The sequence below is a fragment of the Nomascus leucogenys genome, chromosome 9 (genome assembly GCF_006542625.1).
Source record: "Nomascus leucogenys isolate Asia chromosome 9, Asia_NLE_v1, whole genome shotgun sequence".
In the NCBI taxonomy this organism is placed as follows: domain Eukaryota; kingdom Metazoa; phylum Chordata; class Mammalia; order Primates; family Hylobatidae; genus Nomascus; species Nomascus leucogenys.
The window spans coordinates 12,527,501-12,553,084 of NC_044389.1; positions in this window are offsets into that span (position 1 = coordinate 12,527,501).

Here is a 25,584-nt window from a genome sequence, read left to right on the forward strand (position 1 = left end):
TTTACTTAATGATGGCCCCAGCGCACAAGAGTAGTGACGGTAGCAATTCAAGTATGCCAAAGAGACATCACAGAGTGCTTCCTTGAAGTGAAAAGGTGAACGTTTTCAACTTATTATGAAAGGAAAAAATATTGTAGGCTGAAATTGCTAAGAGCTATGATAAGAATGAAGCTTCTATCTATGAAATTGTGAAGAAGGAAAAAGAAATTCATGCTTGTTTTGTTGTCACACCTCAAATTGCAGAAGTGACAGACACAGTGCCTGACAAGTACTTAATTAAGTACTTGTATCCCCATGGATAAGCGGGGGCCACTACACTGATTTCCTTTCCTATGGATATGTATCAGTAGTGGACTTCTGGGTCATGTGGTTGTTCTATTTTTAAGTTTTTTGAGGAATCTCCATGCTGCTTTCTGTAACAGTTGTACTAATTTACATTCCTAAGGGTTCCTTTTTTTCCATATCCTCACCAACTTTGGTTATTTCCTGTCTTTGTGTGTGTGTGTGTGTGTGTGTGTGTGTGTTTGATAACAGCCATTCTAATAGGTGTGAAGTGATATCTCCTTGTGGTTTTACTTTGCATTTCCCCGATGATTAGTGATGCTAAGCATTTTTTAAATATGCCAGTCAAATGTAAAATATTTTCATCACCATGAAAAATTTTATGTCATGTCACTTGCACCAACCCAAAACCTTTCAGTGGGATTCCCCAATTTCTAGTAATAGTGGACAAGGTTATTTGGACCAAGCCTACCACTGAAAACAAGTAAAACTGACAGATAAATTAAAAAAAAAATTTTTTTTTTGTTTAAAAACGAGAGCTAACAAGACTTAGCAAGAGAGAAACAACCAACCAGACAAAATTAAAGGGAAAAAATGGTAACCTCAGAGATGGAAACTAAAGGTTTGCCCCAAGGGTATTTGCTGATCCCAGTAAATCTCAACTATTGTTTTGATGCTTACAAGGGAAAGAAGATAGAAATCAATGCTCAGGCTGGGCAGGCATGGTGGTTCTCGCCTGTAATCCTGGCACTTTGGAAGGCCAAAGTGGGCAGATCACTTGAGTTCAGGAGTTCAAGACCAGCCCAGCCAATGTGGTGAAACCCCATCTCTACTAAAAATAAAATTAGTCAGGTGTGGTGGCAGGTGCCTGTAATCCCAGCTATTCAGGAGGCTGAGGTGGGAGGATCACTTGAATCCAGGGGGTGGAGGCTGCAGTGAGCTGAGATCGCGCCATTGCACTCCCGCTGGGCAACAGAGCGAGACTCTGTCTCAAAAAAAAAAAAAGAAAGAAAGAAAGAAAGAAAGAAATCAAAACTCGGGGTTTGAACAAAGTGGAGAGATATCCATCTCTTCCATAAGCAAGGACCACAAAGGACAACAGCCTTGGAGTAAAGGTGAACCCAGATTATACCAGGCTGGCAACAGGAAGGCAGAATTCTCGTCACTGTGGTCCAAGGAACCTCAGTTCCTCACACTTGATTTAAGGTGGTTTTAGATCAGCACTGGCCACAAGTGTTTGGCAAAGCAAAAAAAAAAAAACAAAAAAAAACAAAAGCAGAGCCAAAAAAGAAAAGAAAACCTTCTCTAGAAGAAAGTCACCCTCATTCCTTGGATTTCAAATTATTCCATCAAATTATTTTTCAAGTATGATGAGGAGGAAACAAACAAAAATAAGCAAGCATACCAGAAATAGACACCGTGCATAAGAACCCACAGATACGGCCGGGCGCGGTGGCTCATGCTTGTAATCCCAGCACTTTGGGAGGCCGAGGCGGGCAGATCACGAGGTCAGGAGATCGAGACCACGGTGAAACCCCGTCTCTACTAAAAATACAAAAAATTAGCCGGGCGTGGTGGCGGGCGCCTGTAGTCCCAGCTACTCGGAGAGGCTGAGGCAGGAGAATGGCGTGAAGCCGGGAGGCGGAGCTTGCAGTGAGCTGAGATTGCGCCACTGCACTCCAGCCTGGGCGACAGAGCGAGACTCCATCTCAAAAAAAAAAAAAAAAAAAAAAAGAACCCACAGATACAACAGACAAGAGAAACTAAACTATAAAAATGTTAGGTTTTATGATTATCAGATACAGTATAAAACAATTATGATTACTATGCTTAGAGAAATAAAAGTCATGTTTGAAAATTTTATAGTAAGTAAGAAATTTGATTTAGATTTGGAAAAAGACCAAATCAAACTTCTAGAAATAACAAATTTGATTAATACAAATAAAAGCTCGGAAGATACAGCTGAAGGGAATTCGAAACTAGAAGACAGAAGAAATTATCCAAAATTTAGCACAGAGGGACAATAGAATGGAAATGATAAAAGAAACATAAAGAGCCACAGAGGACAGAGTGAGAAGAACCAACATATGTTTAATTAGGGTCCCAAAAACACAAGAGAGAGAAATTGTCACAGACAATGTGTAGACAGATAACAACTGAAAATGTTCCAGAACTGATGAAAGAAACAAATCTCAAATTTAAAGAGACAAATTCATCTCCAAAAGGATAAACAGATATCCCCATCCAGACACATTATTATGAAACTTGCGTTAATCCAAACACAAAAAACAATATTAAAGATAGATTATCTTAAACGAATTTTGTTTGTTTGTTTGTTTGTTTGAGATGGAGTTTTGCTCTTGTTGCCTAGGCTGGAGTGCAATGATACGATCTCGGCTCACCGCAACCTCTGCCTCCCAGGTTCAAGTGATTCTCCTGCCTCAGCCTCCTGAGTAGCTGGGATTACAGGCATGTGCCACCATGCCTAGCTAATTTTGTATCTTTAGTAGGGACGGAGTTTCGCCACGTTGGCCAGGCTGGTCTTGAACTCCCACCTCAGCTGATCTGCCCGCCTCGGCCTCTCAAAGTGCTGGACTTACAGGTGTGAGCCACTGCACCTGCCCTAAGCAAATTTTTAATATGTTGAAGGAAAATAACTGCCCACCTAAAATTCTTTTCTCAGTGAAAATACATTTCAACAGTGAGAGTGAAATACAGATGCTTTCAGATGATAAAAATAAAGTAGAAAAACAACAAAAAAAGATGTGTTTGCTACCAGCTGATTTCCTCTAAAGGAAATTCTATTCTTCGAGCAGAAGGGAAATGATCTGGGTTGGAAAGTCTGAGAGGCAAGAAAGAATGAAAAGCAATAAAGTGGCAAATGTGTGGGTAATCTAAATGACCATCCATTGTATAAAACAGTAACAGTAATGTCTTGTGAAGTCTAAAGTTAAAAGATATAATGGATTTCTCAAACTTGTAACGTCCAAACTGAGATCTCCGATCTTTTCCTCCAGACCTAGTCCCATTATATTCTTCCCCATCTAAATGAATGGCAACTTCATTTTATCAATTGCTCAAATCTTGGAGTCATCTTTGGTCTCTTTCTCTCATCTCTCACATCAGCAAATCCTGTTAGATCTACTCAGTGGTGTGCTGAAACTGGCCTATATTGACTCCCAAGGGCCAACAGTTACAAGTTTTAGAAATCTCATAAGCTGATTGACATCCTGTTGGTAGCTTGAAATCAGCCATGATAGGAATATTTACATCACAGAAATCAGCCAACCCCCATTCCCAAGAGCCAGTTGTTAAACTTTTGCCAGCACGCCACTGGATTTACCTACAAACTACGTCCAGATTCTGATCACTTCTCACTACCTTCACAGCCACCACCCTAGTCCCAGCTACTGTTGTTGCAATCGTCTCTCAAAGGGTTTCCCCGCTTCCTCTCTTGCTTCTCTTCATTTCAGTCTCAACACAGCAGCAAGAACAATCCTGTTACTCCAGTGGCTTCCAATCTCAGAGGAAAACCCAAGGCTCTGGGCCCTTTGGCTTCCCCATCCCCACTCCTCTTACCTCTCTGACTGTTAATCCTATTACTCACCCTTCATTCACCCAGACCCTCTCACTCCCTTCCTGTTTCTCACCCAATCCAGCACTCCCCTTTGGGCCTCAGGGTCTTTGTATTAGGTTGGTTGCAAAAGTAATTGCAGTTTTTTGCCCTTGAAAATAATGGCAAAACCCCACAATTACTTTTGCACCAAGCTAGTACCCCCTACGCCCTCTTTCTGGGTGTTCTTCCTAAGATCCTTCAGGGCTTTATCACATTTCACCTCAGCGAGGCCGTCTCTGGCCACCCTACCTGAAACTGCAATACTCACACAAAACTTCTTAAGCCCCTTTCGGCTTTATTTTCTCCCCAGCAATGATTATTAACACAATATAAATTTTATAAATTAATCTTTGTATTATGTCCTCTAATTGGAATGACAGCTCCATGAGGCTGGGGCTTTGTCTGTTTCTGTTGAGTTATATCTCATATTATCAAAACCAAGTCTGACATATAGGTGCTCAATAAATAATCTTATTGTGTTGACCCACCCCAGTGGCATTTGAATTTTTAAATTCAGTTGGGGTGGGGAAGGTTTTATCTAGGCTTTACCGGCACCGTGGAGGCAACGTAAGGCTCAAATCTGCAAACTGGCAGCGTGGAGCCCAGACCAGCCCAAAAATGTGTTTTGTTTAGCCCACTAGACATTTTAAAATAAATTAAATTAGTTGTCAACATTCAAGAATGAGAGCTTTCTTATTTCAAAAATCCAGATTTCCAGCTTCTCTGGAAAAATCCAAAGTTCTCATAATCCAGAGGCTTTGTTCCCACCTGGCAACAATCAGCAGCCCGAAGCAGCGCCTGCCCTCCGGCCCCACCCTGCGCGCCACCAGCTCCCTTCCTGCATGCGGCTGGGGCCTGCCTGCTCTCCCTGGCTTAGGCTTGTGTCTGTCTAAATGGTGAGGTCAAGTAGCAAGACCTCTGAATTGAAGTCAGGACCTCTGAGTTTCGTTCCTCATCTGTAAATATATTTCATAACCAGAGGGTGGTTATGAGACCTGATGAGGCATCTGTGAAGGGACTGTGTGAGCTGCAAAGCCCAGAACACCCTGAAGGGATCAAGCTCCACATCGCATCCATTCACATCAACACATCAGGGGCTGCTGATGTGTCTCTATACAGGCCAGCCCTGCCTTGGGACCCCACCCTAATATTCCATGCAGCCTCATTCTGCCTCTCACATAACATCTGGCTCCCATGCAGACAGTGACCTGCTCACCCCTCTCCGTCCAAAGACCCCTGTCCAAGGACCTCTACCCAGCCCCCTTCCTGGCACGTCTGCTCTGCCATGCTGTCTTAGTGGCAGAGCCATGGGGTCTGTGCGTTCTCTCTGACTAAGCTCCACTGTCCTGGGCCAGGAGCCATGCCAGCAAAGCCCTGCAGGTCGAGGCCAGAAGATAATCTACAGGATCCTGTGCAGGCGGGCCCTGAGAGGCAGATGAGGGCTGTGGCCCCTCCGCTCATGGTGCCCACCCGCACCGCCGCTGGAGCCGTGTGGCTCGCGCTGGGCTCGCTGCCTGAGACCAGGCAAGCAGGGGTGTGGTGAGGTGGGTACCACTTCCCCGCCCTTGGTGGGTTTGGGGCGGGAACGCCGACCGTTATTGAGAGGCTTCAAGAATGTGTGGGGAGGCCACAGGAATGCCAGGGGAGGGGGAGATGGAGGGATGGCAGAGAGGCCAGCGTTCAGGGCTTCCACATGCCACGTCTGTGGGGCTCAGAATCTCAGCTTCGAGGAACCACGTGGTCACTTATTAGCTGTGTTGCCTAAGGCAAGTCACTTCATTTCTCTGAGCCTGGTTTTCTCTTCTGTGAAGACTTATTTATTTATTTATTTATTTATTTGAGACGGAGTCTCGCTCTGTCGCCCAGGCTGGAGTGCAATGGTGTGATCTCAGCTCACTGCAACCTCTGTCTCCCGGGTTCAAGCTATTCTCCTGCCTCAGCCTCCTGAGTAGCTGGGATTACAGGCGCGTGCCACCATACCCAGTTAACTTTGTATTTTTAGTAGAGACAGGGTTTCACCATGTGGGCCAGGCTGGTGTCGAATTCCTGACCTTGTGATCCGCCTGCCTGGGCCTCCCAAAGTGCTGGGATTACAGGCGTGAGCCACCGCGCCCGACCTCAGTTATTTTTACCTACTCCCCAGTGTCGTAAGAATCCAATGAGATTCTGTGAGACTCAAATGAATTTAATTAATAAGAGTGCCTGCTATGTGGCCGGCACTGTTCCAAGCACTACTCGTGCATGAACTCATTCACTCCTCACACAGGCCCTCTGAGGTGGATGCTGTTATTATCCCCATTTTACAGACGAGGACACGGAGGCACAGAAAGGTCAAGGAATTTGCCTAGGAAGTTATAGTTTGTAAGTGGCAAACTATATATATATATATTTTGTAAGTGGGGTTTGAATTCAGTAAGTGTAGGTGCAAAGGTCAGGGCCCCTGCCGAGCTCTTTCAATGTGTTTTCTCTGGAAAACATTGCTGAGATAACCCTAACATCTACATAAAAATGTAAGGGTAGGGGCCGCGCAGTGGCTCACACTTGTAATCCCAGCACTTTGGGAGGCTGAGGTGGGCAGATTACCTGAGGTCAGGAGCTTCAGCCAGGCCAACATGGGGAAACCCTGTCTCTACTAAAAATACAAAAATTAGTTGGGCATGGTGGCAGGCGCCTGTATTCCCAGCTACTCAGGAAGCTGAGGCAGGAGAATTGTTTGAACCTGGGAGATGGAAGTTCCAGTGTATCAAGATCATGTCACTGCACTCCAGCCTGGGCGACAGAGCGAGACTCCATCTCAGACAAAAAAAAAAAAAAAAAGTAAGGGCAAAGTATTCACACAGATGGTGGGAGATTATTTCACTGGGGAAAGGAGATTTGTTAACTCACCAGCAAGTGGAACAGGAGCAGTCAGGATGTCCTAAATCTCTTGAGCCCAGTGGGGTGCCTGCTCCTATGGGGAGCCTGGGATAGATGAGGCTCACAGCTCCCTAGGGAAGCTGGGACTCACAGACTAGGAAGAGAGGAGGCTGGAAGGGAAAGCCTGCTGTGTGTGGATGTCTGAGAGCCGTGGGAAGCTCAGAGAGGAGACACAGCAGGCAATTTCTGGAAAGACTTCTGCGGGGGGTGGTCCCTGAAAAAGAGAGTGAGGGTGGGAGTCCCCCAGGGGCCATGGTTGTGGTATGGTTTGGGATCCTTCCTGCTGATCTTTATCACTGTTTCCTGAACCCCACTTGTCCTTCCAACGAACATCTGGCTGGGAGTGGTCCCGCCATTAATTCCATTAAATCTATTAATTCCATTAAATGGACAGAGGTAAGGGGCAGTGGTCTCTTTCAGCTTAGGGGTAATTGTGAATGGGCATGATCACCTGCCTCCTATGCTTCATAGCAACAACTTGGTTATTTAAAGTGCTCTCCTGATCACTTTCCTCCCAAGAGAGCAGATAATAGCTGGAGGCTGCATCCTGGGGCTGGTGGCCAGGAGAAGGAGGAGGAGGAGGAGGCAGGAAACAAGAATGCCATCTTCCCTCCCTGCTGGCCCTCTCCACTTCTGTCCTATATCATTCTTTCCCCCATTTTGGGCAAGAAGCCAGCTCAGGCTAGACTGTCCCGGGTCTTCCTGGATGGGTTTATCGCAGTGCCCGTCTGGTTCTGGCACCGCTTGAGAAGGTCTCCCTGGATACAGTCAGAACAGAATGAGACACTTCTCAGCCCTGTGCTCTGGGGGCGTAGAGTCTGAGCTGAATGCCTCTGCTGCTGCCTTGGTCTGTCCTCCATTCGTTTGTCTTCACACTCACCATGCAAGGTCCTAAGGTAGGGACGGAGTCCTATGCATGTCTCTCTCCTATGTCCCAAAGAGCCAGTAAGGTCCTGGGCATAAAAAACACTGTCACTCAAACCTACTGGATTAGTTAGGATGTAAGTTCACGTGCTGTGACAGAAACCACAAATGCAAATACTTTAAGCAAAGCAGAAGTTTATTTGCTGCTGGTATAAAAAGCATGGGAAAGCACGACAGTTGGCTCTATAGAGTCAGCAGGTGCTAAGATGCTTTCTACCTCTTCCTCCCCTCTTTTCTTGCTGACTCTTCGTTTGCATGGCCCAAGAGGGTGCATCCTCATACCAACTTTCCAGCTGGCAGGAAGGGAAGGGTTGTTAGAAGTAGCAAAGACCACCACTGTAGATATCCTGTTGGCCACTTACTCCAATGTCCACACCTAGCCTCAAGATAGGCTGGGAAATGTAGTTTTTATTCTGAGAAGGCAGGAGAAGGCATATTTTAGGACACAGCTAGTAACCTATGTTACACTCACTAACTGAAAAATCTGAATATATTCAAAAGATAAAGTCATGTTATGAAATGAATCCAATTCAGATTTTCCTAAAACAGTCAGCTCTCTAGCTAGTATGGTTCTCTTATTCATTCATTCATCAAACATTTCCTCCTCTATAAATGGGACTGATAGTACACCTCCTGGGGAAATTGTGAGGATACTGAATGCACAAATACATGTAAATCTCCCAGGACAGAGCCTGGCACATAGAAAACGCTGCATCAGGGTTCACTCATAGTATTATTCCTTGGCATTGTCCTGAGTGCCGTAAGGATTAAGGGTTGACTGAGACAAGATCCCTGCTCTCAAGGAGTTCATCATCTATTGCATCAAAGAAATATGAACAGAAAGAATGTCTCTACAACTGTAGTTCTCTGTGCAGGGTGTGCCTCAGTGTCCCCTGGGGCTTCACTCCCTCACAGTTTTGATTAACTAGGGTGGAGGCAGGGCTGGAACATCTGCATTTTATTGAAATCTACAAGAGGCTACCCTATAGTATGATGGGTGGCATATTAATGTGAAAGCCCTAGGGAGAGGCTAGTCTACTCCACCTGGGTCAGCCAGGGCCAGGGTAGGCTTCCCAGAGGAGGTGATGCCTGAAGGTTTCATGCAAAGCAGGTGGGCAACACCTTTTAGGTAGAAGGATCAGCATGCATTAAATCAGTGTCATTTTCTGGAAACTGCAAGAGGCAGTCAGTGCCCATGGAGCATAGGTTCATGAGGGGCGGGGGTGGAAGGACAGGGAAAAGATTGCCAGAAGTTAGAAAACAGAGAAATACACAGGGGCTTGACTCTAGCTCAGTGGTCATTTTGTTTCTCAGACAGGATCTGACAAAGCTACCATCCCTGTCTGCAGGAAGAAAACAAATATACACACAAAATCTCACAGGCAGTTTCAGGAGATTCAGAGACACTGCCTGTACTCCAAGCCCATCCACTGACAGTGAAACCATTGTCAAGTGTGACACACTGAGATACGGACTACGAGGAGAACCTGGTTAAGGGGGATATTAGAGAGTTCACTTTTGGACAAGCTGAACTTGAGGTGTTTCAAAAAAATTTTTTTTGTTTTTTTTTTTGAGACAGAGTTTTGCCGTTGTCGCCCAGGCTAGAGTGCAATGGTGTTATCTCATCTCACTGCAACCTCCGCCTCCTGGGTTCAAGTGATTCTCCTGCCCCAGTCTCCCAATAGCTGGGATTACAGGCATGCACCACCATGCCTGGCTAATTTTTTTGTGTTATTAGGAGAGGCAGGGTTTTGCCATGTTGGCCAGGCTGGTCACCTGACCTCAGGTGATCCACCCGCCTTGGCTTCCCAAAGTGCTGGGATTACAGGTGTGAGACACCATGCCTACTCGAGGTGTTTCAGATTTGACATCCAAGTGGAAATGTCTAGCAGGCAGGTGGGTGTACCGGTGTGGAGTTCAGGTGAGAAGAGTAGGCTGGAGACAGAGATTTGGGTCATCTGCAGGCTGGTGGTAGCTGAAGTCATGGGAGTCGCTGGGACACCTAGAGGCGGTGGCGGTGTGTGGGGTGCGAAGAGCAGAAGAGAGTCAGGCTTGATCGGGACTCAAACACACGGGACTTACCTTGGCTGCTTTAAGAGCACCTCACCAGGTAAAGAAAACCCTGATTAATAAACTATTTCACAGTAGCAAAGTCAGGGATGCTACCAGTGTGGGTAGGGGATGACATGAGCAGGGACAAAATGAGGGAGGGGTGAAAGGCATCATTGTCACTGCTGCAAGTTCCGGTATAATCGGCTTGTGCGATCATTTGAGAGTCCTTGAAGCAGATAGGATTCCACAGCTCTCTGGCTGAGGGTCCAGCTCCCCTGGAAGGACGGGGGAGCCCAGGAACACTTCCACTGTCCCTCAAGAGAAGGAAGTTCAGGCACGCTCCTCCTTCCTCTGGAGGGGGTTTCTGAGAAATCCCTGTTCTGGTCAGCATGGCAGGACCCGGTGACATACCCTTTGCCGTGATGCATCCCACATGGGAGTGACAGTGGCAGGGCTCAGAGCCCTCCCACCTCTCCCCACTTGCACTTTTTCATGTTTCTTTATGAAAAGCCTCGCCAGAGGATGCAAGCTAAAACATGTTTAGCTAGAGATTTAATAGAGGACCTCCTTTTAAAGAATAAAATTATTCCTTTTGGGGACTGTTACAGAAAACACTGGACATGTGTTCACCATATTAAAAGGCTGTGAGTCTTTAGGAGGGGCAGGACATTTTTCTGAAGTGCTAACTTACATTCCTCCCCAGAATTCCCTCCTCCTCTTTTGCCCATGCTTCCCAAAGCCTCAGGACAGGGTTGTATTAGCAGAGAAAAAATCACTGCACCCAGCTTTCATTCCCTTGACTAGATAATATAGATTAGGTAAAAGATTTGGGAGAGGAATATCGTAAGTCCCCTACCCCCTGCATGATTGACATCTCCTAAAACTCAGGTGTACAGGATGAAGGAGAACAAGAGAATACAGACATTGGTGAGTTTTAGAGAAGTGGGCCCTGCACCCATTTCTTCATTCATGAACCAAACTGAGCTCCAGAGAGGGACTAAATACCAGGAGATAAGAGGGATCCAAGAACAGCGGGGTCTGTGCCTTCTATATCTGGACAGACCCATGGGGCAATAAGCTCTGAGAAGTGCTGCGTGAAGTTCCTAGGCAGGTAATACACTATTGGGAGGAAATAGATGATTTCCTCATATATAATCTGTTTGTTCCAGCGTGTGGTGAAGCTCCAGAGTCTTTGCTGAGTAGCAGAGAAGTAACAGGGAGAGACACCAACCTGAAGGGACCATGGGGCAGGGACAAGGGGCATCTTTTCCTATCTGACAAGCCCACCAGCCAGGACGAGGCAGAGTGATGGAGGTCTCAGAGGATGCCTCTGTAATAGGTGACACTGAGTTCCAGAACCTGGACCCATCCCACACTATAAATTAGACACAACCCTGGGGAAAAGGGGGTTGATTCCTGAGTTGACCAAGACAAAGATTCTGCCAGCCTAAAAGACTGAAAAGTCAAAATAAAAATCTAATTTCTATGTTTTTAACTTTTTCTTTGATTTTTTTTTTCTTTTTAGTGTGTTATGTTAGTTTTCCAGTCTGAATATGTTCATAAAAATTTAATTTCTTAAAGAAAATAAAGGAAAGCCACATTTCTTGCACACATAAATTGTGAACAAAAATCCACACATTTAATATAATATATATGTATAGATGAACTGGCCTTAAACACAACTGGGACTTTAGGAATATATATAAGACAAGTGGTCATTGTACAACAAACCTGAGTCTTTAGGTGTCTTTAAAAAGAAGGGGAAAAAAAAATCCAAGTCCACTCCCTTAAAAGACAAACAAACCAACAAACAAACCAGGAGAAAGAAAGTCATTGTAGCGCCAGTAGTCATTTTCTAAACTTTTCACTGAAAAAAAAAAAATCCATTGAATCTAGCCATTCATTCATCTCAGGCAAATATGGAAAAATTGGCAGAATGAGCAATGAAGAAAGAAGTTACCAGAACAGGGGCTGGGGATGGAAAATATTTTGCAATTCTGTAGTTGTTGCCACTTCTGTTGGTGTAATGGGTCATGAATGCAGCGCGTTCTGGCGCCTCCCGGTAAGCGGAGCCCAGCAGAGACTCTAAACACAGGCTCCCTTGACCTTTGTGTATTTAGTGCCCTGCCGCCTTGATGTCTGGAACAGCCACCTCACCCCGGCAAGTCCTGTCCCTCCACCCCCTGCACCCTCCCTAATTTGTGAGGTGGAGCCATGGAACCTCTGCCATCAGGGGCCTCCCACTGGGAGAGGCTGTGCACAGATTTAGAAAATATGCTTGCTGGGGAAGAGCGGGGCCCTGGCTGTTTGTTCACTGTCTTGACACCTCAGAAAGTAGAAGAGGGCTTTGGCTGCAGGAGGGAACATTACCAGATCATCTGGACCATAAAACACTGGCTTACGTCCCCAGGGGAAATTGGGGACTTCCCTAATCCTCAAGTGGAGAGGGTCTCCTCTTCCAGCAGGAGACAGGCTAGTGCAAAAGAATGGACAGAACAGAGAGGATGACTACCCATCCCTAGTCTCAGGGTTTCTTGTCAAATTCAGGAATATTTCTGAACTCATTAGCCTATCACCTCTGACCTTGGGGGAGTGGAGAATAGAAACACCCTGGGTCCGGGCATTCATTCCTGTCTCCCTTTCTCCCCAGATTTTTGTCTTTTAGATAAAGAAACAGAGAAAGAGCCAGTTGCGTAATGATCAGACCTAATCAAGCAATGACACAGTCTCTTTTATTTTATTTTATTTTTCTTTTTTAAGAGAGGGGCTCCCTCTGTCACCTAGGCTGGAGTACAGTGGTGTGATCACAGCTCACTGCAGCGTTAACCCCCTGGGCTCAAGTGATTCTCCCTCTTCAGTCTCCTGAGTAGCTGGGACGACAGGTGCACACTACCATACCTGGCTAATTTTTCTTTTTTTTTTTTTTGTAGAGACAAGGTCTCACCATGTTGCCCAGACTGGTCTCAAACTCCTGGGCTCAAGCAATCCTCCTGCCTCAGCCTCCCAAAGTGCTGGGATTATAGCTGTGAGCCACCGCACCCAGCCAGGCAATGAGAGTTTAAATAACAATGTGTAATATTTTCCAGCAATTACTATATGCCAGGCCCTTGATGTGGTGTAGTCTGTCTTCTATAATTCCCTTAACAGCCTTATGAGGTAGGGACTATTATTAGTTTCATTTTTCAGAAAAGAAAGCCAAGGCACACAGAGGCTAAGTAACTCAACTAAGGTTGTATAGTTGTTAAAAAGTAGGCTGGGATTTAGACCCAGGACCATCTGACTCCAGAGCCCACGTGTTAACTCCTACACTCCACTGTTTCCTAGAGAGAATGCAAAGAGATGCATAACATAGAGAAAGCTAGGGAGATAACGGGAGTAGTGTGTGAAATGAGAGGAGGAAGAAAATATATTTTAAAATCGTAGATGGTATCTTTAGGAAAAAGTAGAAAATTCCATTGTTGAAAATGGAGATGCTGTTCCTATGTTTGGCAAATACAGACCTGGAGGTCATGTTTGCAAAAAGCTGGTGGAAAAGGGAAGTTGGAGTAGATACATGGAGGTCATGGCTGCAAAAAGCTGGTGGAAAAGGGAAGTTGGAGTAGGTACATGGAGGTCATGGCTGCAAAAAGCTGGTGGAAAAGGGAAGTTGGAGTAAGTGAGTTGGAAGGTTGGGACTGCACCAACAACTTCCTCTAAATTAAAGGAGGGAGCTTGCTTCCTTCTCTGTGTCCCAGCCCAAATCCAATTCTAGACTAATTCACAGACCTTCTGATGAACCATACTCTCCACCCTGTCTAACCCCACCAAACTTCAGACTGAACCCACCAGCTTCCAGGAAAACAGCAGGGTGGACAGAGCCCTGAATCACAGTTCCAAGGGAAGATGCCAAGGCTACCCTGTTTCCAGAAGCCAGTGGAAGGAATGATACAGAAAGGAGGAGAGCCAACCTATTACCCAGCTATTCCACCTGGGTGATAGCCTGGCTCTCTGTCCAGTCCATCTGTGGACACCTGTTCAAAGTTTTGGTCTTCGGATCTCCCTGAGGAGTCTGAAGGGACTGAGGGGTTCAGTGACTCTCCAGGGGTAGAAATTTTGGTGAAAGATTGAGGAAGGATAACTAGCCGCTTAGGAGACAGACCTGGCTTAAAATAGGGCTGACTTCTCCAAGAGGACACGGGGTAGTGAGGGTCTTCTCAGAGACAGTGGAGACAGCAGAAAAAACAATGGACCAGGAGTCAGGAAAGCAAACTGCCCCCAGGCCCCAGGCCTGTTTACTGCCAGTAGGACCTTAGGTAATCTAACTTAGCAAGGTTATTGAAACAGAATATCATAGCCCTGGTGGCTTAAACAATAGTCATTTATTTTCTCACAGTTCTGGAGACTGGAAGTCCAAGATCAGGATCCAGCATAGTGGAGTTCTGGTGAGGACTCTCTTCCTGGCTTGCAGACAGCTGCTTTCTCACTTCTCTCTCTCTTTTCCTCTTCTTATAAGGTCACTGATACCATCAGATTAGGACCCTACCCTTACAACCTCATTTAACCTTCATTGCCTCCTAAAAGCCCCATTTCTAAATAGAGTCACATTGGGAGTTAGGGATTCAACATATGAATTTGAGGGGAGGAGGGGCACAATTCAGTCTATAGCACGCTCTTTCTGAGCCTGTTTTCTCATTTTCATAGTGTCTTGTTCTCAACACCACCTACTTAAGGGGCATTGCCTGTCCTCTTTCACACCAGTTGTTTTGCTCTTGTGTGAAGATAATTTAACTTTTCACTTTCAGGGTTCTTTTACCCAAGCTGTTCACTAGAGACTCCTAATTATCCTATAAGAGGGGAAAAGAATGTATTAACATACTGTGCCAGCTAAGTGTTGCTGCATAAGAAACCACCCCAAAAGTTAGTAGCTTAAAACAACAAACCATTTTATTACATCTTGAGATTTTGTGGGTCAGAAATTCTGGCAGGGCTTGGCTTGATGGTTCTTCTGTTCCACCTGTTTTTTCCTGAGGTTACTTCTGTGTTCAGCTGGTGATGGGCTCATCAGGAGAGTTCAAGACAGCCTCGCCCACATGTCTGGCACCTTGGCAGGCTGGCTGGGAGGCTGGGCTCAGCAGAGACTGCTGACCAGAGTGCACACTCCAGCATGGCAGTCTCAGGGTAGTCAGGCTTCTTACAGAGAGGCCCAGGGCTCTCAGAGAGTGTTTAGAGCCACGTGGAAGGAAGCTGCAAGCTTTCTTATTACACACCTTGAAAGTTCCAGAATATCACAACTGCCATATTCCATTGGTTAAGCAAGCCACTAAAGCCAACCCAGATCTCAAAAGAAGGAATAGCAAAGATTTTGGGCCGTCTTGAATTTACCACATATCCCCATTTTGTAGAAGAAATAAGTGGGGCCCACAGTGCTCACTGACAGCTTCTCAGTCACAGCGTCCTTAGATACTACATTCATTTCTGATGGCTCCTGTAACATATTACCACAAACTTCGTGGCTTAAAACAACACACATGTATTCTCTTATACTTCTGGAGGTTGGAAGTCCAAAATGTGCCTTACAGGAGGAAATAAAGAGCTGAGTTTCTTCTGGAGGCTCTAGGGTAGAAGCTGTTTCCTGGTCTTTTCCAGCTTTTAGAGGCTACCTGCATTCCTTGGCTTGTGGCCCCATCCTCCATCTTCAGTGCATCACTCCAACCTCTGCTTCTGTCATCACACCTCCTCTCTGACTTTGACCCTCTTGCCTTCCTCTTGTAAAGGCCATTGCAATTACACTGGGCTCACCTGGATAATCCAGGATAATCTCTCCATCTCAGGATCCTTCATCACATCTATAACGTCTCCTTTGCTGTGTTAGATAACATGTCTACAGGGTTGGGGGATTAGAATGTAGGCATCTTTGTGGGTGGGGTGGGGATGGGGGTGCATTATTCTATCCACCACAGATACTGAGCCAGAACTAAAACACAGGTCCCTGGCTCCCAGCTCATGAGGTGCTTCTCCTGTTAGCATGAAGAAAGGGCTATATCAGGTAGTCATCACCTCAAAGCACAGCATAACTGACTAACCCCCAAACTCAGGGGCTTGTAACCATAAATGTTTATTTGGACACAAACCTACAGGTTGCTGGGTGGTTCTTTTCATCTCCCCTGACCACGCTCACATGTTTGTGGATCAGCTGGGATAATAGGTAAGTCAGCTATCCTGTACTTATTTTGCATGGCCAGGTAGATGTGCAGGAGCCCAGGGAGAAATGTGCGAGCACTTTTTAAGGCCTCTGCCTGACTCACATCTGTTGATGTTCCACCAGTCAAGGCAAGTCAAGTTGTTGGCCAGTGTCAGGTAGGAAGGCATTATAAAATTTCATGGCAAAGGGTATAAATACAGAGCAAAGAATTGGAACCCTGAATTATTTTCCATCTCAGGCCCTCTGTGATACGGCAGTTTCATCGCCAGGTGTCAGTAAATACTAAGTTGACCAAAGAGTATTTGTTATGGGCTCAAAAGCGTCAGAGACCTTGTGGCACTCTGTATTTTCCAAAGATGGTCACGCCTACACATTTATCCCAAGCCATCTGCTCTTCTTGTAACCGATATTCTTCCCACTGAGAGGCAGGGTTTATATTCCCTTAGGTCATAAAAAAGGGCTCAGCTTCTGGCTGGCTCTCTCTGCCTCCAGATGCTCACCTTTGGAACCCAGCCACTATGCTGCAAGGAGGCCCATGCTACATGGAGAGATACACTTGAAGAGGAACCAAAGCCTTCTCCCAACAGCCAGTGCCAACTTGCCAGCCATGTGAGTAGGCAGCCTTGGAAGTGGATCCTCCAGCCCCAGTCAAACTTTTAGACACTGCAGTTTTGGCTGACATTTTGACTATATCTTCGTGAGAATGCCCAAGCCAGAACCACCCAGCCAAGCCACTCTGATTCCTGATCCGTAGAAACAATGTGAGACAGTCCATGATTATTGTTGTTTTAAGTCATTAATATTCAAGGTGATTGTTATGTAGCTTTAGCTAATATAGACCTATTCATGAGGCTTAGGACAAAATGACAATAGACCCAACTTGGGGGCTCCAGGAACCTAGAGTCTCTAGGTGACCAAGCAGACATTAACACAATCAACAGCATATGGTAAGTATTTAATACAGTCAGAATACACTAGCAAGAAGGGTCGGTCAGGGATATGCTGACCACATCTTTCCAACTCAAAATTGGGACAATTGACTAATGGTAGACCATTGTAACTTGGAATTGGGACAAAATATTTGAATCAGGGCTGACCGCAATAGTATATAAGATATATGGTCACTTTGTCCAAAAATTGTTCTGCCCAACTGGGGCTTTGAGTGATCTGGAAGAGCTCCCTGGAGTGACAGCAATTATGATGGGGAAACAATATGGCTATCTGAGGGTTTCTGGCCATTTCCCTCTTTCCTGCCTGGGAAAGAAGATACTCAGTCATCGTTTCCTTTCCTCTCTCCAGGGAGGGTCTTGCCTAGCCAGGTTGTATATGCAGGGCTTTTGTGTTGCAGAATCAGGAGGAAAAGGGAGAAAAGAAGGAGAAAGGGTGTGTGGTTAGAGCTAGAAAAGGAGTTTGGGAGGTGAGAGTTTTGGAAAGGAGAGGTGCCAGATCAGATCTGATATGTACAGAAAAAAATGGGAGAGAAAAATTAGGACCTTGAGAAGTACTATTCTGGCCTACCCTATCCTCTTCATTGCATCAGAGAAGGTGTACAGATAACCTGAGTTTTTTTGAAATACTTTTTGGTTGCTGGACTGAGTTTATTTGGTGACAACCACTTTGAGACTGGACCATGTGGGTGATGGGGCTCTAAGTGTCTCTGCGATGAGTAGCAGAGAGGAATGGGGTGTGGTGGGTGGCTCTGGGCATATGAGACAGTAGGTCAGCGGCTATGAGGGGAAGAGGATGGAAGCCAAGGAACTGTTCATTTGTTCCAGAATTGGAAGTCAGCGTGACTTATGACCTGCAGAATTTGGGCTGTCCCGGGCCCAGCTGCATCCAGATGAGTGCAAGGAGCTCAAAGGCTCGGGGCTTTTAGAAGCCTTGTTTGTGGCATCACTGCCCACTCTAGTGTAGCCCCGGGATGGGAGAGGCTTGGCAAGGGCTTGACCTTCTGCTTCTCAAAACAGAGGGATCTGGTGCTGGAGGGAGAAGAGGTTTGCTGGGCCTGATAGTGGACGCGGAAGTACAGAAGTAAAGACAGGAAGGAAAAAACGACTGATAGACAGGGGCGCGTAAAGAGCTGCCTCAGGTTCCTGAAATATTCCAAGGGATTGCGAGTGCCCCAAGAGCATGGACTGGCTCTTATTCATGTTTGTTCTTCAGACTTTACATCATGCCTGACGTGTAATTGCTCCATAAATAATTTAGAGGGAGAGAAGAAGGGAGGCAGGGAAGGAAGGTGGGAGAGAGGAAGGCAGGGAGAAAGGGAGGGAACAAGGGAGGAAGGGAAATGGCGGGGGGGAGGGAGGAATAGAAGGAGGAAGGCAGGGAGGATAGGAAAGAAGGAGGAGGAGAGAGGTTGGTTGGTTTTCTAACTTCCTCTCAAAATTAATTGGCTACCTAACTGAAACATAACATTATTCTCACTGACATCTAATTTCTCCTGGAGCCAGAGCTGGTATAGGGGACCCTGATGTCAGTCTTAAAATTCTAGAATTCTGGAGCTCAAGTTCTCTTGTCTCCACTGATCCAGGCTCCTCTCTCTCAGGTGAGCTGCTGACAGAGAGTTAGGGACCATTTGGAATCGCACAGAACTGGATTCAAATCCCCACTCCATCACTTTAGTCTTGGATACTCAAGCAAATTACTTGAACTCCTTACAGAGGCCCAGATTCCTGTAACAGCAGCATGGATCCTTGCTGCAATGAGGATTAAGCGGAATGTGTCACTGAAAATGAAATGAAATGAGAAGCCCCTAATCCAGCCCCTAGCTCATGGATCTCAGGAAGGGCCTGCAGGCTTCCTTCTCTCTGGTGGATAAATGTAGCCCCTGCTCACTTTCCCTGCCCTCTGACTGTCCCTTACCCTTTGATCCCTCCAAGCTGCCCTTTTCCTCCATCCTCCTTGTCTCTAACCCTGTGTCCTCCTGGCCTTTCCAGGTTTGGTTACTGCTCGCTGGAGCTGTTTTCCCCTGCTGCATCTCTGTCTCTCTCTCCAGCTTAGCCTCCTTGGTAGGGTACTGGCAGTGTCCCTCCAGGAGGCTCGTGCCCTAGGAGATGAGGGACCAGCAAACAGCTCAGAGATGAGCCAAGAGGGATAGGACTGCCGATCCCAGGGCTTCTGGGGGGTGAACACCCATGTCTTTCCAGCAGCTACACACAGCTGGTTATTCAGGAAAAAACAAAAAATAAAATTTAAAGATGTAGGCTCCTGCATTCCACAGCATTCCAGGGCTCTGCCTCAGTCAGGGAGAACCCCACTCCTCCTGCAGCCTTGAGCCTCAGCCCTTCGCCTTAGCTTCTGTGGCTCCTTGGCCTCCGTTCCCTCTGCCTCTGCTCTCCATGCCTCTGCCTAGAGCAGGAACCATCTCTGGAGACAGTGAGTGGGTCCTGAAGGTGGGAGAATTTCACAGGATGCCCCAGCCCCCATCTGGGCATTTAGACTAATCTCAGAAGAGTTGAATTCTGTTCTTAAAGTTGCACTGGGCAAGATATGCCCATAAGAAGGGGGGTGGGTGTCTGCCTGATTTGGCAGAGGATGACACAGGGACCCAGGGCTGACCTGGGGATGAGTGTACCACGCTGTCAGGCAAAAAGCCAGAGAGCCCAGGTCACATGTCAGAGAAAAGGCTTTGACACGGGATTCTGAGACCATGGAGCCCAAGGCTCACCCCCATGTAAGGGAAGGAAAAACACACCGTGGAGGCAAAGGCTTCTGAGCCCTTTAGTTAATGGAACAAAAGCCTTCAGGAGGAGTGAGATCACGGCCTGCTTTCTGTCCACCGTGGGGCACCCGTGCACTTCAAGGAAGGCCCAGGAGGAGCTGCCAGCACAGCTCTGTCCAGGGTGAGGAGTGAGTGGCTTGCAGAGGAGCCACTCCACGATGCCCTGGCAATCCCCTGTCACATTCCAGAACACAGAGGACCACGAACTCCCAGCTTGGCTCAAGGCATGTGGGGCTGGCACGCAGCCCAGGCATTTCCGCCTCTCCCAACCTTCTTTCTCGTTCTCTTTCTGCATCCTGGTGCTAAAGGTTCTGCTGGAGCTTCCGTCTCTCTTCTTTGCAGAGGGAGAATAGGGAAAGGAGTGGGTGTCAGCTGGGAGAAATTTCCACTCAGTTTAATGTTGCTGGAAATCCAGACATCTCTAAAATATGGGCTGAGGACCCCCACGTGCCCAGCACTGTGCCAACCAGCCCCAGAATGCAGAGATGAAGAACAGCTGTCTGTTGAGGACAGAGGAGACTGCTTATGGACGTGTCCTTGACAGCCACATTGGCTGGGCACGTGGAAGAGATCGCAGGAGGCAATGTCAGTGAGGGTTCTGCACCACTGCACCCTGCAAGCTGCCTGAGGGTGGGCCTGCCTCTGCTTCTTTGCCACCAGTGCCTAGCACAGTGCCTGGCCTGCTGGAGGAGCTCAGTACACACTTGTTAAGTGAATTAGTGGAATGAGGTAGTTCAGGAAGGCTTCCTGGAGGAAAGAAAATCTGAACAGGGCCCAGAGAGGATGGGTGGAATTTGACCAGGCCAAGTAGAAAGGAATGTATCCTGTGCAGCAGAGAGCCCTGAAACGAGAGGTAAGGAAGGGGACAGTCTGCAGTGGGCTGTTCTAGATAGCTGCATGGGGAACAGCTCCTTTGTTACTCTCAGGATAAAGCCAGGCCCCCCGGTTCACTCACAAGATCCTTCTCATCTGGCTCTGCCCACCCTTCAGCGCTGCCTCTTCCCACAGCACCCTGGTCCTCTACTCCAGCTGACTCAAGTATTTATTTGCAGTCCCTGCGACAAGACCCTTGATCTGTCTCCTCCAAGCCTGTAAACAACTCTCCTCCCTTCTGCCAGGAAGGCCTCCATCTGCACCTCTCCCTGTCTCTCCTGCTCCTCCTGACACCATTGATCTCTCCTGACACCAGTGGTCTCTCCTGCGAGGACCTGACCTTCTGAAGTCTGGTGGGTCACCATTCCTAAGTGCAACGTGCCGCTCTCTGCTTGCCGCATGCTCACACCATCCCCATGAATTGTTATTCCCGGTCTGTCTCCCCCTAGACTGGTCCTAGACTGGACCATGGTCATGGTCCTAGACTGGTCATGTTCCAGTGCACCAGATTCCCCACTCCGAGATGACCAATTACAGTCAGAGACAATAAGCTACAGCTTCAGCAATGTGTGAGAGGCAGCCAGCATCAAGGGGGGCAAAGCACAGCCATCAAAACAGATATCACACGGTCCCAAACAGCCTCGACCCTGGCTCACGTAAACTTTTTCATCTCTAAGTGGAAGAGGCAGGCTGACGCAGGCATGGCTTTCAAAGCTTTTCCGTAAGATGTTAGTGATTTCTGATCACACTTGGCAAACATCCTTTGTTGATTAGCCTGTAAATTCCTTGGAGCTGAAGATCAAGTCCAATTCTCCTTTGTATTATCAGTTAAACATCACACCGGGCACATGGGAGGCTTCATAAAGAATTATTTCTTTATTTGGTTAATTAATTATTCATTGATCAAACTCACTTAAGGCAATGTCATTATAATTTCCAGTCTCGACTTCAATCTTGAACAGGCTGCAGGAAGGGTTCTCACACCTAGAGCTTATGCCCAGAAGGTTACATAATACCAGCAGTAGGAAATGAGAAGCTACAGTAGTAAATGGGAAGTCGGTTTCCAGATAAATTCCACATGCTCAGAGGTGGAAAAGGCTTTAGAGAGCACCTAGCCCCCACCCTCACTTTATAAGATGGGAAACTGAGACTATGATATGGAAATTATTTGTCCAAGGTCACAGGACATCATTTACTTGTTGGATCCAGTTGTTTGACCTTGGTCTTTGAGGTTCACTGTTCTCTCCATTATACCATTTCACCTTCCTCTACCACCAGTAAGAATCCTCCAACTGCCCATTCCCAAGAAGGAGCCTGGTAGAAAGACCATGGATATTTGTGTCAAACCTGAGTTCAAATCCTGATTCTGCTACTTAATTGCCATTCAACTAAGAGAGCCTTGTATATTACTCAAATTACTCACTTGTGAAACAGAAATAGCACCTACTTTGGAGGGCTGGAGTGTGCATTACAGGTAGGATAATGTCTGCAGCGTGCCCAGCCCTGTGCTTGATATGGTGGCTCTCAATAAACGTCAGTTCTGCCCCTTCCTCCGGTTCTTGGAGTTGTTTTGCCTTCTCTGTCTTTTCCTTCTTAGAAAATCATAAGGTCTACTTAGAAGGGCCTCTCAGAGGTCTTTTGGCCCACTTCCCTGCATGTATTTAGGGCTGACCCCTCTCTTCTCTCTAAAGCATTTCATCCTATCCTGGAGCTTCTAAGGAAGGCATTCCACTATATAACTCAGGCTAGTGGATAAAAGTTACGTAGGGCCTCTCTTCTTCCTCCCTTCTAGCCCAATACTTCCTACTGCAATTTAGGAACGAAGTTATTTTCTCTGTTTTGCTTTCCAGGAGGATGCAGAAATATTTTTTTCCTTCTTCCCTCTTTTTCCACCGTATCTGTTTATTTTTTCTTCAATATCCTGATTTCTCCTCCTTTTCTCCTTCCCCTGGGCTTTAGGAACTACCTCCACCCCTCTCTCTGTGCCCCTGTCCCTGTCTTTTCTTTTCAGATGGGCAGCAGACTGATGATATCCCACATATTAGGGCGGCCCCTCCCACATCTTGTTCCCAGCCAGACATCTCAGCCCTGCTCAGGGCCCGCCTCTGGCGGAGACCTTATCTCTGCCCACCACACCGCAGCTCCAGCTGCCGTCCTGGGCAGACTGAAACCAAACAGCTAGGGTGAGTCCGTATTGGATCCTGCTGGCTGGCTGACCTAGCTGCCTGCTCCCGGGAGAAGTAGGATGAGGGGACAGGTGGAAGTTGAGGCCACCTTCCTAGGTCCTCTGACAAATGCCAAAGGGACCTGTAGAGCCTCCTGCCATTCCACAGCGTGGGTGCTGCTAGCTCTCCTTGTCCCAGACCCCTCTCCTTGACTGTGCTGGCCTCGTTGCCAGAAAAATTTCAGGGCAGGTGAAGGCAATCTGCCTGGAAAACAAACCCGGTGCTGAGCCACCACAGGATGGGCCAAAGGATTTCAGTGGAATCCCAAAACTTGCAGCGCAGACCGAATCTCGTAAATCAGAAGGGGCTTGTTGCTCTAAGCGGCCTGACCTTTCTTTTTTTTCTTCTTTTTTTTCTTCTTCTTCTTCTTCTTTTTTTTTAAATTATACTTTAAGTTCTAGGGTACATGTGCACAATGTGCAGGTTTGTTACATATGTATACATGTGCCATGTTGGTGTGCTGTACCCATTAACTCGTCATTTAACATTAGGTATATCTCCTAATGCTATCCCTCCCCCCTCCCCCACCCCACAACAGGCCCCAGTGTGTGATGTTCCCCACCCTGTGTCCAAGTGTTCTCATTGTTCAGTTCCCACCTATGAGTGAGAACCTGCAGTGTTTGGTTTTCTGTCCTTGTGATAGTTTGCTCAGAATGATGGTTTCCAGCTTCATCCATGTCTCTGCAAAGGACATGAACTCATCCTTTTTTCATGGCTGCATAGTATTCCATGGTGGATATGTGCCACATTTTCTTAATCCAGTCTATCATTGATGGACATTTGGGTTGGTTCCAAGTCTTTGCTATTGTGATAGTGCCACAATAAACATACATGTGCGTGTGTCTTTATAGCAGCATGATTTATAATCCTTTGGGTATATACCCAGTAATGGGATGGCTGGGTCAAATGATATTTCTAGTTCTAGAAACTTGAGGAATTGCCTCACTGTCTTCCACAATGGTTGAACTAGTTTACGGTCCCACCAAGAGTGTAAAAGCATTCCTATTTCTCCACATCCTCTCCAGCACCTGTTGTTTCCTGACTTTTTAATGATCACCTTTCTAACTGGTGTGAGATGGTATCTCGTTGTGGTTTTGAGTTGCATTTCTCTGATGGCCAGTGATGATGAGCATTTTTTCATGTGTCTGTTGGCTGCATAAATGTCTTCTTCTGAGAAATGTCTGTTCATATCCTTTGCCCACTTGTTGATGGGGTTGTTTGATTTTTTCTTGTAAATTTGTTTAAGTTCTTCGTAGATTCTGGATATTAGCCCTTTGTCAGATGGGTAGATTGCAAAAATTTTCTCCCATTTTGTAGGTTGCCTGTTCACTCTGATGGTAGTTTCTTTTGCTGTGCAGAAGCTCTTTAGTTTAATTAGATCCCATTTGTAAATTTTGGCTTTTGTTGCCATTGCTTTTGGCGTTTTAGTCACGAAGTCCTTGCCCATGCCTATGTCCTGAATGGTATTGCCTAGGTTTGTTTCTAGGGTTTTTATGGTTTTAGGTCTGACATTTAAGTCTTTAATCCATCTTGAATTAATTTTTGTATAAGGTGTAAGGAAGGGATCCAGTTTCAGCTTTCTATATATGGCTAGCCAGTTTTCCCAGCATCATTTGTTAAATAGGGAATTCTTTCCCCATTGCTTGTTTTTGTCAGGTTTGTCAAAGATCAGATGGTTGTAGATGTGTGGTATTATTTCTGAGGGCTCTGTTCTGTTCCATTGGTCTATATCCTGTTTTGGTACCAGTACCGTGCTGTTTTGGTTACTGTAGCCTTGTAGTATAGTTTGAAGTCAGGTAGCATGATGCCTCCAGCCTTGTTCTTTTGGCTTAGGATTGTCTTGGCAATGTGGGCTCTTTTTTGGTTCCATATGAACTTTAAAGTAGTTTTTTCCAGTTCTGTGAAGAAAGCCATTGGTAGCTTGATGGGGATGTCATTGAATCTATAAATTACCTTGGGCAGTATGGCCATTTTCACTATATTGATTCTTCCTATCCATGAGCATGGAATGTTCTTCCATTTGTTTGTGTCCTCTTTTATTTCATTGAGGAGTGGTTTGTAAGCGGCCTGACCTTTCTTGTGCTGGCGGCTCCCTGCTTCCTTTTTGCCTCATTCCCACTCCCTGTCTGGAGTTGGGGGGCAGGGTGGGGGATAAAGGGGGTGGGCGTGGTCAGGAACAGAGGGCAGGCAGCCGGAGGGGATTGATGGGCTGATTGAGCTGAGTATGAACCATCCCTCTGCCTGGCTGTGCCCTTTGACCTGCCTACTAGAAGGCCTCATTGGTATTCCAGGCCAGGCCAGCCTGAGGAAGAACAACGAGATATATTCAGGTGCTTTTCAAAGCACCTTCGTTTATTAATCCATTTTATCCCTCTGGCAGCCCTGGACAGACATAAGGTGAGAGACAGGCCTGAGGGCCGCGGAGGGCCCTGAGTCCGTGCTTGCATCCCTCCCAGCACATTGTCTCCCCAGGCCCCTGGAATCTGCTGCCTCTTGCATTGGGGACCACCCCCATAGAGAGCGGTGCCTTCTGTTGCTCCAGAGAGAAGACTTCCAGAAGCTTCCACACACTGGCCTCATACTAAGGTACTTGAGGACATGGACTCTGGTTCAAAATCTGGCTCTGCCCTCTACCAACTGTGGTATCTTGGCCAAATTCCTTAGCCTCTTTGGGCCTCAGAGCTAATACCTACCTACAGGGTTGTTAGGGTGACTAATTGAGTTTTTTTTTTTTTTTTTTTTTTTTGAGACAGAGTCTCACTCTGTCACCCAGGCTGGAGTGCAATGGCAT